An 11846-nucleotide genomic window follows, 5' to 3' on the forward strand; every position below is an offset into this window, starting at 1 on the left:
TTTTGTGACTTTGCGTAATGCAAAGATTTCTTAGCTATGACACCAAAAGCATGATTCATAAAACAACAATTTGTTAAATTGGATTTCATCAAAATAAAAACTTCTATGTCCAGAAAAGTACTGTTAAGAAAATTTAAAAAGAAAACTACAGACCAACAGAAAAATATAATTGTATACATGGTATTTGATAAAGAACCTCTGTCTAGAATATACAAAGAATTTTCAAAACTCAATAACCAAACAAAGAACTCAATTTTTTTAAAGGACAAAAGATTAATAGTTGGCATGAGTAGCCTGAAGGGAAACCGCCTGCCTGCCCTCTTCACCTTTTCTTCTCCCGGCTCCTTCCACCTTGACCAACACAGAGCAGCAGTGGCCAAAGTAGGTAAAAAGGAGCTCAGCTCCATCCAACACTACGAGGCCAACGCGAAGGCAGAAGAAAAGCAGGAAGCACTTGAACTTGCTGACGAAGTACAAACTGAAACAGAGGGACTTAATGAACAAGCCACTAGGGAGATTTGGAAAATAGAACAGAAGTATAACAAATTCCACCAACCACTTTTTGAGAAGAGGTCAGAATTGATTGCCAAAATCCCAGAATTTTGGGTAACATTTGTCTGCCATCAGCAAGTGTCCGCACTGCTTGGGGAGGAGGAGGTAGAGGCATTGCATTATTTAACCAGAATCGAATTTGAAGATAATAAATCAGCTTACAGAATAGACTTTTATTTTGATGAAAACCCTTACTTTGAAAATAAAGTTCTCTCCAAAGAATTTCATCTGGATGAGAATGGTGATGAATCTACAAAGTCCACTGAAATCAAATGGTAAGTCAAGCCAGCAGGAAGAGGAAGCATCAGAAACCAAAGAGCTTCTTTACCTGGTTTACTGACCATCCTGATGCAGGTCCAGATGAATTAGGAGAGCTCATCAAAGAAGATATTTGTCCAAATCCATTACATTACTACTTGGCTCCTGAGCTGGAGGATGATGAAGAAGATGAGGATGAAGGCGTTAAAGGTGATGACGCAGGGAAGGAAGAACAGGCAGATAAAGATGACTAACAGAACACTGATGGATTCCAACCTCTAAAAAAATTTTCTCCAGTTCCTGGGAACAAGTTGCAGTCTTTTTGTTTTTGAAACTCTTGTGCTCAGTCGCCCTGTTCTTGAGATCTCTTTTCTCTACACCATGGTCATGGTTCAAGCTACGTCCTAGCAGAATAAGTTTTGCTAAGACATAGCTTGAACAGAATGTAATGGAAAAAGACTCTCTACCTGTTTCTGTTACAAATTCATTTTTATCCCTTCCTGTCTCAACAAAAACTGTATGGACTTAACACTGCTGAGCTCTGTGGGGAAAAAAGAAAAATCTGCTCCCTTCGCTATGCTGGGTCCCTGTGAGTAATGCATAGAATTCTAGCTTTTTTCCATCTTTTCTCTGTATATTGGGCTCAGAGAGTGCACTGGGTCTCTATGTGAATATGGACAGTTAGCATTTACCAATATGTATCTTGTTTAAAGAAAGAAAAAAAACTTAAAAAAATGGGGTATAATAGGTGGGACCACACCTATGGTGCATTTTACAAGGGTACATGTTAAATCTACTAAGTGTAGAATATAAATGTCTTAACACAATAACTAAGAAAATGTGGTGAAGACTTATTAGCCAGTTTAATGAAAGTATTTCAAATTGTATATAAACCCAGCACATTGAACCCCATAGTTGCATTAATGTACACAGCTATGATTTAACAAAAAATTTTTAAAAATGGGATATAGAAGGTCAGCAGAGGGTGGGTTTGAGATGGTTAAGTGGGTTAAGTGGGCATTTGACATTTAAGTTGGCATGTTTAATTGTGATGTTTAATGGACATCCTTGCAGTTTAAGATGACACTTTTAAAATAATTTCCTAATGATGATTTGAGCCCTCCCCCTCAAATGGGAGAATGGGCAGAACCTGTAGGATATTATTTGGAATTGACATTCTCTACTGTAATTTTGTTCCTGTTTATTTTTAAATTGTCTTTTTGTTTCTCTGGAAAGGAAAGATGATGCTCAGTTTTAATGCTCAGTTTTAAAAGTTATAAGTGTACAAGTTGCTTTGTTACAATAAAACTGTGTACCCACAGAAAAAAAAAAGATTAATAAAGCCTCTTCACCAAAAATATACAGGTAAAAAATAAACATGTGAAAAGACACTCAACATCATTACTCTTTGGGGAAATGCAAATGACTCATGGTGAAATGCTACGACACATCTATTAAAATGGCTAACGTGAAAAAGACTGACCGTGCCAAATATCGACAAAGATGTGAAGGAATCGGAACTCTCATATATCGTTGTTGGGATGAAGAATTGTACAACCAGTTTGGGGAAAAGTTGGCAGGTTTTTAAAAACTTAAATATACACCAATCATCTCATCTAATCATTTCCTTCTTAGATATTTATTCCAAAGACATGAAGGTAAATATCCATGCAAGGCCTGGCACATGAATATTTATAGCAATTTTTTTTAATAGACAAGCCCTGAAAGCAATTCAAATGTCCATTAACAGGTGAACAGATAAATTTTGGCATATTTATACAGTGAAATACTACCCAGTCATTAAAGGAATAAACTGATAAATGTTGCAATGCCAATAAATGCTAAAATAATTATTATGAGTATAATAAGCCAGACCAAAAAATAATACATAGTGTATGATTTCATTTATACAATATTCTAGAAAATACAAACTAATATATAGTGAAAGAAAGGAGAACATTGGTTGACCATAGTGGGGTGAGGCAGGGAGAGACAGGCAGGAGTGATTTCTAAGGAACACAAGAAAACTGTCAGAAGATAGATGTGTTCTTTACTTTGATCATAGTGATGGTTCCATAGGTGTATTCATACGTTATAGCTTATCATATGGTATGCTTTAAATATGTTCAATTTATTGTATCCTAATTATGCCTCAATAAAACTTTTCTTTTTTAAGTTTAAAGTAGGCTGCTCACCATTTAAAAAGTGGTGAATATGCTAGATTATGCCTGTGTTAACTAACTTAATTTAGCCAATTCACAAGGTCTACTTATTTCTAAACATCAGGTTGCATATGATAAATACTCAAAATTTTTATTTGTCCATTAAAACATAAATACGTGTTTTTAAAAATTCCTTTTAAATAACAGAAAGAATAACTGCTTGCTGACCTCTTCAACAAATAAGTAAGAATGGAAATTATACAAAATAAGAAATGCTGAGAAATGGATAATGACAATTGAAAAAAATAACTGAAAAGAATACTTTTTTTAGGAAAACTAGGTTTACCAATATTGACTCTATCAAGATAAAATAAGTTTAGGCCGAGTGAGTCTAAAATCTAAAAAACTCTTAAAATTCTAAAACAGCCGTCCTCTACCTGTGGGTCACAACCCCTTTATAACAATGAAAATACATCCTGCATGTCAGATATTTACATTACGATTCATAACAGTAGCAAAATTATACTTACGAAGTAGCAACGAAAATAATTTTATGGTTGGGGGGTCACCACAACATGAGGAACTGTATTAAAGGGTCGCGGCATTAGGAAGGTTGAGAACCTCTGGTGTAAAAGAAAAGTGGCTCTGGATGAGGTGGCCGGGATGCCTGCACCATCCGCTTCCAAGCTCAGGAATTCCCATGTCCCCAGAGCCAACCCATGTCCCTCAACCTTTCTCATGGTAGCAGTGTCTATTCTTTCTGTGAACATCTCCAGGTCTTTCCTAGATATCATCTCTATTTGTTCTCCTTGTTTCAGCCTTTCAAAATAAACACCTTACTGAGGCTCACGACCCCCTTTCCTTCACCAAGCACTGGCTCTTAGAACACCTGTCATCTGGCTTCCTGTCTCTGGCTTTCCAGTGATGGATCTCTCAGAAGTTGTTAGCGTTTCTTTTCTCTCCACAATTAAATGGAGTCCTTGTATGATTTCCTTGCTTAGTCTTTACTTTGGTACTTACATTTCCTTCCCCAGCTGACTCAGGCAAGTCACCATGCAGTTATTACATGCTCCTCGTCTGTTCTTCAATATGCCCAATTTGAGGGTTCCCTTCTTGGGCTGTAGGCATGGATAACACCCTTAAATAGTACCTAATTTGGGCAGTCAAGTCCTAACTCAATTAAAACCTGTCGTGGTACTTTCTATTATGGTTGCCAGTTCAGACACACAATGCCCAGTTAAATTTAGGATTTCAGACAAACACTGACTAATTTTTTAGTATAAGTAGGTCCCAAATACTGGGTGGGGTGAGGGAGTGCATCTATCATTAAAAAAAACTTGTTAATTATCTGAAATTCTAATTTAACTGAGTATTCTTTATTTTTTTTTTATTTTTTTTATTTTTGTAGAGACCGAGTCTCACTTTATGGCCCTCGGTAGAGTGCCGTGGCCTCACACAGCTCACAGCAACCTCCAACTCCTGGGCTTAAGCGATTCTCCTGCCTCAGCCTCCCGAGCAGAGTATTCTTTATTTTTATTTGCTAAATCTAACAACCTTATTTCTACATCATCTCTTAATTACCATCATTGAATATGCCCTAAGTTTTCCAGCTTTCACTGAAGTCTTTCATCTGTGTTATCTTCTTTAATTCTGCCATCAAAATTATGCTTTCTTCAAGCTCAGGCCTTCCTCAATCATCCCAAGCTATAGTCTCTCTTTTCTCTCCTCTTTATTGTTCTTTCCCCCAAGTTCGATCCTCTGACCTGTTGTTTCTGCTGAGTCTCACTTATGACAGATCATTACTGTCATGGTTTGAAATTTTGCTTTATGAGTTTACTTTCTTTTTTTGATTTTTTCTTTACAAGTCCTTCTACTTTACTCTCAGTATTGAAAGAATTCTCACCTAGTAATTTGTGCTTTGATTTGATTTGCTGAGTGCCACAGAGGTTTCACCTACCTAGAACGAGGTTTTGTTTGTTTTTAGTCATAAAGACTTGATGTTTTAATTTTTCACAAGACAATTTTGCTCCTCTGAAAGCCCCAGAAAAAGACATACGTCTTCATCTTTTCCCCAAATTGGCAGACAAATATTTTTTTTCTCCATGTCACTGAAGGGTTGCTATCCAGAGTCCCAGTTTTCTACAAATGATCTTGGGTCCATAGTCATAACAAGAGCAGGGCCAAGTTCATTCTCTGGTACCCAGGTGCCTGTTAAAGCTCCATCGTTCACCCCTGGCCCACCTGCCAGGGCTTTTTGTCCAGGTTTGACTCTCTCTGTCACCCAGGCGGGTCCTTACTGCTCTAGTTTGAAGGTCTTTCTAGATTTTTCCATAAGAGATTTCTTTTTATCTCTTTTGGAGTCCACCGAATTGTTATATTTTTCCCAGCATTTCTATGTGTTTGCAGTGGATAGATAAGGGTGGCAGCCTTTGCCTTGTGTTGTTTCTCTTTGTGTAGTTGCCTGAAGATCTCAGCTAGACAGTAAGCCTCGGAGGGTAGGGATTTTCCTTAGCTATTTTAGCACAAAATCTTCTTAGATTTAATAGATATTCCACAATTACTTGCTGGGCTCACCAATGTTTTTTGGCTGGAGATTACATGGAAAAAAGCCTTTGTATGCCCATTTCCCTGTGCCTAGCTCAGTACCACTTCTAACCTCCTTTTAATGGTATTGGTGTGAGTGTGTGTGTGTGTAGATTTGCCAGGCTGATTTCTACTTGAAGAAATCTTTTTGCATTTTTAGTTGAGCAATTCTTAACCTTTTTTCATGCCCAAATCACCGGAGGTCCATTATCCATTTCCAACTGTCATCAGCTTACCTGATTGTCACATCGGGTGGAGGTGGTATGGATGGGACACCTTATAAAGGGACATATCAGAATCCTGGGGGAGATGTGTAGTCTTAAAATATCTTCTCCACCCACCTCCCACTATCTTGGTTGAAAATCACTGCCTTAGTCATCCAGATGAACTTCTGAAAGCACTTCTCATCTAAGCTAAAATTTCCCTGCGTTCGCTGCTCATTTTACACCATTTGGACATGAACAAGCAGTAATGCTTTCACTGGCTTCCCCAAAGCCAGGCAGAAACCTAATAGAGTAATACAGCAGAAATGGGTCTCTGATTTCCACTTTTCTTAACATGCTGTTAAACACACAAACTCTTGGTTACGATACTGCGTTTCTCTGGGTGTCCAGCTGCAGGCATGCACTAAGTAGCCTTGCAAATCATGCACATAGAAATTAACAGGCTCAATGTGTCAAGACACAGGACAGAAATTTGGATGTTTTGCTTACTTGCAGAAAAACACAATTTTAGCACATGCAATAATATCCTGGGGAAGATTTTCCTAATACTGCATGTACATTGTCTTACAGGGAAGAGATTTCCAGTGTAATGTGATGTTTAAGGTGTTAGGCAGAGCTGCTAAAAGCTCTGTTTCCTTCTGCTGTGAATAAACAGCCTAGCAGTTTGTGAAAAGGCCCCATGCCATCTGAACATATTAGTCTCCTGGCTGTCTTACTCAGACTATCTACACGCCTCCTCACAAATGCTTGCTGGCAGGATTCCCAGCCAGGAATGCCCCTCAGCCATCTGCTCTGTCTCTGGTACCCTGCCTACACTCCTACAGGATGGCAACTTCTCTCCAGTTCCTGCTTATGTGTTTGCACTGCTCTAAAAGGGCAACGTAAAAAAAAAATCATTGTGTTTATGGCATGTGGCTGTTCTTGTGTTATGATATTTCATTGCACTTTGCTGTTCTGTGTTTTCAAATTGATTCTACTTGTTGTAAACAGGCACAGATGGAGTGTGGAAGGACAGGGCAGAGCTGAAAGAGCAGCTCCATGAAGGCAGTGTAGGGAAGGGGAAGGCCCTCCCTGGGATCCCTGTCCTGTCTCTGCTTTACCTGTAACTGATGGTGCAGGTTGGAGCAGGTGAATTTCCCCTTTTTGTTTCCTTATACATTTGACCTTTGAACAACATGGGTTTAAACTGCATGGGAGTCCTTATATGCAGATTTTTTTTCAACAAAATGCAGATGGAAAGTATATTATTCTCAGGATTGAAAACTCACATAAGCATGTATACAGAAGGTCAATTTTTCCTGTAAGCCAGTTCTGCAAGGCCCACTGCGATCTTAAATATGCATGGATTTTAGTATATGTGGTGATTCTGAAACCCATCCCCCATACATGCCAAAGGATGACTGTGTCTTAAATGAGAGGTTTTCCAACAAGATTAACCCTATAAAAAATGGGGGGAAATTATAGTATCTAAAATCAAATCCAAAAGATAAAAGATCGAATGCCAAAAAAAAAAGAAAGAAAGAAAGAAAGAAAAACCTGTTTGTAATGCTTATGGAAAAGGGTTAATATTCCTAGCAAAGAGCTCCTACAAGTTGGTGAAAATTAAAAAATATATATAACCTATAAAAATAGGCAAAGAATATAAACAGGTTTCATGGAAGATGAAAAGCAAATGACCAATAAATGATAACACGTTCACAAACGGTCAGGAGAATTAAAAGTCAAAGTAACGTTGGGACACTATTTTGGGGCATCTAACTAGCAAATATGGGGAGTGAGAGTAGGTAGTTACTATTAGTGCTGCTAAGAATGCAAGGACTCTGTCAGACACTGTAATCTGATAACTTCTAGAGATTTCCCCAGCTATCTCATTCATGGGAATCGACATTATAGAAACAGAAGCAACTTTATTTGAAGATACATGTATAGAGATTTTGATTGAAGCCTTGGAAAAAAAAGCAGAAAATAACCCGAATCTTCTTTAATAAGGAAATAGTTGAATAAAATACTCTATCAGCAGTTCTCAACTGGGAGTGATTTTGTCTCCCACCCTCACTCTCCGGGGATATCTGGCAACATCTGCAGACATTCTGATTGTCACAATGGGGGCAGAGTGTTCCTGGCATCTAGTGTGGAGAGCCTGGAGTATCACTGAGCATCTTATAATGCATGGGACAGCCACCTCAAAGAGTTATCGGTTCCCAAATATCAATAATGCTGAGGTCAAGAAACCTACTTGTGTGTGGAAGGCAAGTCCCTGAGAAAATACATTGAAAAAATTTATGAAGTAATTTATTCTATTTTCTTAAAATATAGGAAAACACCTTGAGACAAGAGTGTCTGTGCGTGTATATACATACACACACACACACACACACACATATATATTTGCTTAAATTGTTAAAAAAAAAAAAAAAAAGGGTATTACACCAAACTAATAACCTTGCTTACCTTGGGAATGACTGGGAGAAGTGGCGTGAGAAGAAATATTTCCTTTCCCCAACACACACACAGTCTCCTGGTTCCTCTTCTAAGTTGGATATATCAGAATTATACAGGAGCTTTTGAAAAATTTATATATCCTGGCCATATTCCAGAGCACTTTGATAAAATACTATTGATTCAAATATTTTAAAAGCTTCTGAGTACCCCACCCTGCCACACACACATGAGAAATTATCCTTGGAAAAGAGGGAGCTGCATCCTGTTTAAGTCCTTACAAAGTATCTCATTCCCTGGGCCAGTTTATTCTGACAGCAAAATACTGTTTGGGAAAAAAATGTAGTAGCCTAAAATCTGGGAATGATGCTTATAGAGATCCCCTAACAGAATCAGTTAAAAAAAAAAATAAAAATTTAAAACAAGTAGGAAAGAAATTAACTCAGATTTAGTAATTATTCCAGGAATAGAGTGTCACATTTGCAAGTCTTGGGTGTCATTGGGAACCAGTTTTAAAAGAAATGACTTTAAAAACACATTTTTCTTAGTAAAGTATCTCAAGAATAGAAAAACAAGAATCTAATGTACTCAAATACTGGCCATGTCTTCTGGTACCTGTCACTCCTAGGAAACTAGGTGCATGGGAAGGTATTTTGATATTTTAAGGCCAAGAGGGCATCTAGTGATGTACCAGGAGACAATCTAATATGTGCCCACATGAGAGAAAAACTCAATTCAATTCAAGTTGGAGGGAGAGGGATTGGTGTGTTCCCACTTAATGGGCATGATGTAAGGGTATATGGCACACCTTTTGGGTGCGGGACACAACTACAAGAGGAACTCTACCCAACAAATGCAAACATTGTAACCTAGTTGTTTGTACCCTCACATTTACCTGAAATTAAAAAAAAAATACAATTAGTGGTTACATTGTAGAATTGTGAATATACATTTGCAGATTTGTGTCATACAAATTAGGGCAGATGGCTTAGGAAATCAATTTTCACGACAGCATGTCATACAGATTTTTTAAAAATTCTGTATGAATCTCAAACAACTGAGAGATAAAGATGCTTTGGAAAGACATAATATGAGACATAATATGCTTTGGAAAACTTTATTAATAATTCAAAAGATGATGACAAAGATGAGAATGTAGCAGAAGCCCATAGTGACTTAAATGAAACAGAAAATTATTTATAAATTAATATATTTTTTCATATGTGATTTTAAATATGTGTGTATAACCAAATTAACAAATTAACAATCAACAAAAACAACACAGCTTATAAGAGGATGTTGAAAGTTCAGACAGATTTGGCAACAATTGGATCAGAGCGGTTCCCAATAATTACCCGTGATGTCACATCCTGTACAGAAGGTCTGCCATTGTGGGTGTTCATGGCTCTGCTATGGCCTATTACTTCATGCCTTTGATTCAGCAGGAAGATAAAGTTTCCCAGTAGAGGACAGTATTTTAGCTGGTGTAAAGGAGAGAGAGAGGAATTCATATGAGATAGACCTATCAGGTGGTAGGGTAAAAAATACTCTTTAGCATTAATTACATTTGTTGTAATCCAGGAGATGGCTTGGGTCAAAAAAATGCAGAGCGGCACCGGTGAGGCAGAGGCTGAGTCTGATGACTCTGAAGTGTGCACTGTTCTGTTCTTCTGGCACCTGTCACTCCTGGGAAGCTAGGTGCATAGGAAGGTATTTTGATATTTTAAGGCCAAGAGGGCATCTGGTGATGTACCAGGCATGCTGAGAAGAGCAAATCATTCTTCAGTGCACTAAATGACACCAAGGAGTTAATGCTGCTGTTAGGTGTGAGGCAGCAGGGACAGAGTGGGAGGCAGATGAGCACTGTGAGTGCTGTGAGCTTCAGGCTCACAACCTAGCCTTGCTACGGCTGCAAAATGGTGTGGGATCAATGATTTCAACCTTGGTGCCCCATTATGGCCCTTGCAGAATTTTTTTTTTTATTGTTGGGGATTCATTGAGGGTACAAAGAACCACATTACATTGATTGCATTTGTTAGATAAAGACCCTCTTATAATTGTGTCCTGCCCCAAAAAGTTGTGCCACATACCATGACCCCCACCCCCTCCCTTCTTCCCTCTTTCTGCTCTCCCCTTCCCCCATTCCCACTGTGTACTAGGTCATTAATTGTCCTCATATCAAAATTGAGTACATAGGATTCATGCTTCTCCATTCTTGTGATGCTTTACTAAGAATAATGTGTTCCACTTCCATCCAGGTTAATACAAAAGGTGTAAAGTTTCCATCATTTATGTGCCTGAATGGTATTCCATGACATACATATACCACAGTTTGTTAATCCATTCCTGGGTTGGTGGGCATTTAGGCTGTTTCCACCCCTCACAGAATTATTAATGACTGCCTTGAAGAGTGAGGACTAGAAATGATCCAAGAATGGGGTTTTTTTTTATTTTTTTTTATTAAATCATAACTTTGTACATTGATGCATTTATGGGGTTCAAGGTACTGCTTCAATATACAATGTGAAATGCTTACATTGAACTAAGTAACACCTCCATCACAATTACACTCATTTCTTAATAGTTTTGAAATGTACCATTGCATCATGCACATTAGGTGAGGTTCCCCAAATACCCTCCCTCTTTCCATATCCCCCCTCCCCTCCCCTCTCTCTCCTCTTCCCTTCTACTTTCTGGACTATAGTTATGTTTTGCCATTCATATGAGTGTATAGGTGATTATATATTGATTTCATAGTAGTATGGAGTACATTGGATACTTTTTTTCCCCCATTCTTGAGATACTTTACTAAGAAGAATATGTTCCAGCTCCATCCAGGTAAACATAAAAGATGTAAAGTCTCCATCTTTTTTTATGGCTACATAGTATTCCATGGTATACACATACCACAATTTGTTAATCCATTCCTGGGTCAATGGGCACTTGGGCTATTTTCCAAGAATGGTTTAATAAGATACAACACAACATCAACAAATTCAGTGATTTTGATGATGATGTTCATTTTGATTGTATGAACAGGATCAAAGCTCTCACCTAAAGTGCACAATGTAAGGGTATACAGCACACTCCCTGGGTGAAGGGCTTAACTACAACTTGAACTTTACCTAAGAAATGCAAACAATGTAACCTAGTCATTTGTACCCTCATATTAAACTGAAATTTTTAAAAGAACAGGATCAAATAACTTTATTTACCCACAAGATCTTAATACAATGAAAAGTCCAGTTAAAAGCTTTCATCATGATTCCATATTCTAGGTACTTTTAAATTATGAAACTAAAAACTTCCACGGGATTAATGGGATGAAATGAAAGAGAAATTTCAAATGAATCATCACCAAAAATATTCTTTCAATTATAAAATGACTTTTTCAAGAAAGGAATAAAGCTCATGTTACTGGATCACTTATAATTTCATATTTTCCAATTAAGTTCAGTTTTCCAAATATTAATTAGGTGCTTACTATGTGAGAGGCATATTGCTGGGTAATAGGAATAATGAGATAAATGTGAAACAAGACAAAGCTGGGTCATTAGAGTTGTCACAAAAGAAGCTAAAGGAAGTGACAAAAATTAATCTACATTGTGGTAATTGAAAAGGAACATGA

The 11846-nt window shown here is 37.6% G+C and overlaps 1 pseudogene; it reads left to right on the plus strand.

Moving 5' to 3' along the window:
• Positions 1-285: 285 nt before the first annotated feature.
• On the plus strand, positions 286-9421 carry LOC128591174 (protein SET-like; annotated as a pseudogene).
• The last annotated feature ends 2425 nt before the right edge of the window (positions 9422-11846 follow it).

Source organism: Nycticebus coucang, chromosome 1, assembly GCF_027406575.1.
Source record: "Nycticebus coucang isolate mNycCou1 chromosome 1, mNycCou1.pri, whole genome shotgun sequence".
Lineage (NCBI taxonomy): Eukaryota > Metazoa > Chordata > Mammalia > Primates > Lorisidae > Nycticebus > Nycticebus coucang.